Genomic DNA, 4,377 nt, shown 5'->3' with positions numbered 1-4,377 from the left:
ACCTCCAGAGGGTGGGGGCCGGGCATACCACCACCCTTAGCCCAGAGGGCGTCACTCCTCGGGCATGAAATACGCTTAACCGGGGTCCATGGAAGTCAATCTAGACCTCCAGAGAGGGGGGGCCGGGCTTACCACCACCCTTAGCCCAGAGGGCATCACTCCTCGGGCATGAAATTCGGATAACCGGGGTCCATGGAAGTCTCGACTTAGGTTTTGGAGACCTCCAGAGGGGGGGCCGGGCATACCACCACCCTTAGCCCAGAGGTGAGTCACTCCTCGGGCATCAAATTCGCATCACCGGGGTCCATGGAAGTCAGTTTAGACCTCCAGAGGGGGGGCTGAGCATACCACCACCCTTAGCCCAGAGGTGTGCTCCTCATCGGGCATGAAATACGCTTCACCGGGGTCCATGGAAGTCATTCGAGACCTCCAGAGGGGGGGCTGGGCATACCACCACCCTTAGCCCAGAGGTGAGTCACTCCTCGGGCATCAAATTCGCATCACCGGGGTCCATGGAAGTCATTTAGACCTCCAGAGAGGGGGGCCGAACCTACCAGCAACCTTAGCCCAGAGGGCGTCACTCCTCGGGCTTCAAACTCCCATCATCGGGGTTCCATGGAAGTCTCGACTTAGGTTTTGAACCGTTCCGGGGTCACCTCCAGTGAGATAACGCGGAAATCTCACTATATTCATGCCCACAGGCGAACCAGAGCCTTGGGCTTGTCATAGTTACATACGGTGTACCCAAACTTTCGTCTTTTCTAAAGGAACCCTAATGTCCTGACGGCACCGCACTGGAAACCCCCATGCCCTCTGAATTTTTACCACTCCGAGGTGCTCCGTTTTGGGCTTGCTACCTAGGGCGAAGAGGGTCAGAAATTTTTCTAAGTCCTACTTTAAAACGTCCCACTGGGAGACCACTAGGGTTAGCACTTTGCCAAAAAATCACGGCTGAATGCAATTTTCACGCCTCGCACCCTTTGTTCGTTTAGATTTAACAAAAAAATCAACCGAACCCCCTTTTTAACAACGCTTTGCCGAATTTAGCTCACTTTTCCCGGCCTGGAATATCTCACGCTTGCCCCCCACGGTACTTACCTCCGGGGAAGACACCCCCGTCGCTGCCAACACCCATGCCCGGCCCAGGCTCACCCGACTCGGCCTCGCTCGCTCCATCGCCCGCTCCAAACCTCCGGGGAGAAGACCCCCATCGCCGCCAACGCCCATGCCCGGCCCAGGCTCACCCGACTCGGCCTCGCTAGCTCCATCGCCCGCTCCTCACCTCCGGGGAGAAGACCCCCGTCGCCGCCAACGCCCATGCCCGGCCCAGGCTCACCCGACTCGGCCTCGCTAGCTCCATCGCCCGCTCCAAACCTCCGGGGCTGGACCTCCAGGAACCCAGCGCACCTCTCGAACCTATCCGGCCCACACTTAAGCACTCCTCCTCGGACTAAACCATTCAGCCCGCGCCGCTGGAACGAGCGCCCACTGGAAGACCTGAGCCTCAAACCCGCGCGCTTTACGGTTCTCTATCTCCCCGGGCTCGGAGCACTTTTCTCGGCCATGGGACCTCCAGGGGGGGCCCCTCATGGCTCCGTCATCATTTCTCTAAGTCTCACTCCGCCCACTGGAAGACCCGAGCCCCAAACCCGCGCGCTTTACGGTTCTCTATCTCCCCGGGCTCGGAGCACTTTTCTCGGCCATGGGACCTCCAGGGGGGGCCCCTCTTAGCTCCGTCATCATTTCTCTAAGTCTCACTCCGCCCACTGGAAGACCCGAGCCCCAAACCCGCGCGCTTTACGGTTCTCTATCTCCCCGGGCTCGGAGCACTTTTCTCGGCCATGGGACCTCCAGGGGGGGCCCTTCATGGCTCCGTCAATATTCCTTTAAGTCTCACTCCGCCCACTGGAAGACCCGAGCCCCAAACCCGCGCGCTTTACGGTTCTCTATCTCCCCGGGCTCGGAGCACTTTTCTCGGCCATGGGACCTCCAGGGGGGGCCCCTCTTAGCTCCGTCATCATTTCTCTAAGTCTCACTCCGCCCACTGGAAGACCCGAGCCCCAAACCCGCGCGCTTTACGGTTCTCTATCTCCCCGGGCTCGGAGCACTTTTCTCGGCCATGGGACCTCCAGGGGGGGCCCTTCATGGCTCCGTCAATATTCCTTTAAGTCTCACTCCGCCCACTGGAAGACCCGAGCCCCAAACCCGCGCGCTTTACGGTTCTCTATCACCCCGGGCTCGGAGCACTTTTCTCGGCCATGGGACCTCCAGGGGGGGCCCTTCATGGCTCCGTCAATATTCCTTTAAGTCTCACTCCGCCCACTGGAAGACCCGAGCCCCAAACCCGCGCGCTTTACGGTTCTCTATCACCCCGGGCTCGGAGCACTTTTCTCGGCCATGGGACCTCCAGGGGGGGCCCTTCATGGCTCCGTCAATATTCCTTTAAGTCTCACTCCGCCCACTGGAAGACCCGAGCCCCAAACCCGCGCGCTTTACGGTTCTCTATCACCCCGGGCTCGGGGCACTTTTCTCGGCCATGGGACCTCCAGGGGAGGCCCCTCTTGGCTCCGTCAATATTCCTTTAAGTCTCATTCCGCCCACTGCCATACCCGAGGTCTTTAACCGCGGCGTTCACGGTTCTCTATCACCCCGGGCTCGGAGCACTTTTCTCGGCCATGGGACCTCCAGGGGGGGCCCCTCATGGCTCCGTCAACATTCCTCTAAGTCTCATTCCGCCCACTGCCATACCCGGGCTCGGAGCATGTACTTCGGCCATGGGACCACAAGAGGGCGCCCTTCTTAAGAAATTGCTGACATCCAGGACCATTCAAGGGAGCGACCTGCCTCCCTATGCCCGCCACCGGCTCCCTCTAACCGGTGTACGGACTCTCGGGGCCCGCGCCCCCAGAGAACCAGAGTTTCAGAAATTGCACTAAGTCCAGACATCCAGGACCATTCAAGGGAGCGACCTGCCTCCCTATGCCCGCCACCGGCTCCCTCTAACCGGTGTACGGACTCTCGGGGCCCGCGCCCCCAGAGAACCAGAGTTTCAGAAATTGCACTAAGTCCAGACATCCAGGACCATTCAAGGGAGCGACCTGCCTCCCTATGCCCGCCACCGGCTCCCTCTAACCGGTGTACGGACTCTCGGGGCCCGCGCCCCCAGAGAACCAGAGTTTCAGAAATTGCACTAAGTCCAGACATCCAGGACCATTCAAGGGAGCGACCTGCCTCCCTATGCCCGCCACCGGCTCCCTCTAACCGGTGTACGGACTCTCGGGGCCCGCGCCCCCAGAGAACCAGAGTTTCGGAAATTGCACTAAGTCCGATTTTCGCCCACTACGAGACCTAAAACCGTCATCCAGGATTTCACAGGGGAGTACCCACCTCCCCTATGCCCGCCACCGGCTCCCTCTAACCGGTGTACGGAGTCTCCGGGGCCCGCGCCCCAGAGAACCAGACCTGGACCGCTCCGGAGGGCCGGGGGTTTGCTTTCGCCTTCCCCCCGACAAATGTTTGAGTGGACGGGATGACTTTCAATGGATCGCGGTATATGCACCCGCTCTGCCACTTACGACACCCGCACTCCGAATCAGGTCGTTTACGAGTCATTTCACACCCGGATCAAGAGACATTTGCTTTGACGAGGGAGGTGGACCGAGGCGTTCATTAGCCCCGGTCCGGTTCCAGTGTCATGCGGCTCTCGTCACCGGCGGTGGGGAGGAAAGCACCTCCCACCCCGGCTATCCAAGACCAAGCTCACCGATGCTGGGCGCGGATGTATCGCTCCTTCTAGGCGGGATTCCGACTTAGAGGCGTTCAGTCGTAAGCCCTCGGATGATAGCCTTGCACCAGTGGCTGCACAGCCAAGCGCGAGTACCATGTATCCGAACCTGCGGTTCCTCTCGTACTGGGCTGGATTACTATCGGAGCAACGGTCAACATCAGTAGGGTAAAGCTAACCTGTCTCACGACGGTCTAAACCCAGCTCACGTTCCCTGTTAGTGGGTGAACAATCCAACGCTTTGCGAATTCTGCTTCGCAATGATAGGAAGAGCCGACATCGAAGAATCAAACGGCGACGTCGCTATGAACGCTTGGCCGCCACAAGCCAGTTATCCCTGTGGTAACTTTTCTGACACCTCCCGCTTAAAACCCAAAAAGCAGACGGAAGGATCGTTAGGCCCCGCTTTCACGGTCCGTATTCATACTGAAAATCAGGATCAAGCCGGCTTTTGCCCTTATGCTCTACGGGAGGTTTCTGTCCTTCCCTGAGCCCGCCTTAGGACACCTGCGTTACGCTTTGACAGGTGTACCGCCCCAGTCAAACTCCCCACCTGTCACTGTCCCCGGAGGGACTCGCCCCGGGCACGGAGG

General features: G+C 59.5%; 1 pseudogene; it reads right to left on the bottom strand.

Annotated features, from left to right (window-relative positions):
- Positions 1–3,508: 3,508 nt before the first annotated feature.
- Positions 3,509–4,377, bottom strand: part of LOC136684491 (28S ribosomal RNA) — a 4,391-nt pseudogene continuing 3,522 nt past the window's right edge.

The sequence above is a fragment of the Hoplias malabaricus genome, unplaced genomic scaffold, assembly GCF_029633855.1.
Source record: "Hoplias malabaricus isolate fHopMal1 unplaced genomic scaffold, fHopMal1.hap1 scaffold_60, whole genome shotgun sequence".
Taxonomy (NCBI): domain Eukaryota; kingdom Metazoa; phylum Chordata; class Actinopteri; order Characiformes; family Erythrinidae; genus Hoplias; species Hoplias malabaricus.
Note: the sequence above shows the minus strand (reverse complement) of the source record. Positions and strands in the feature narration are given on the sequence as shown.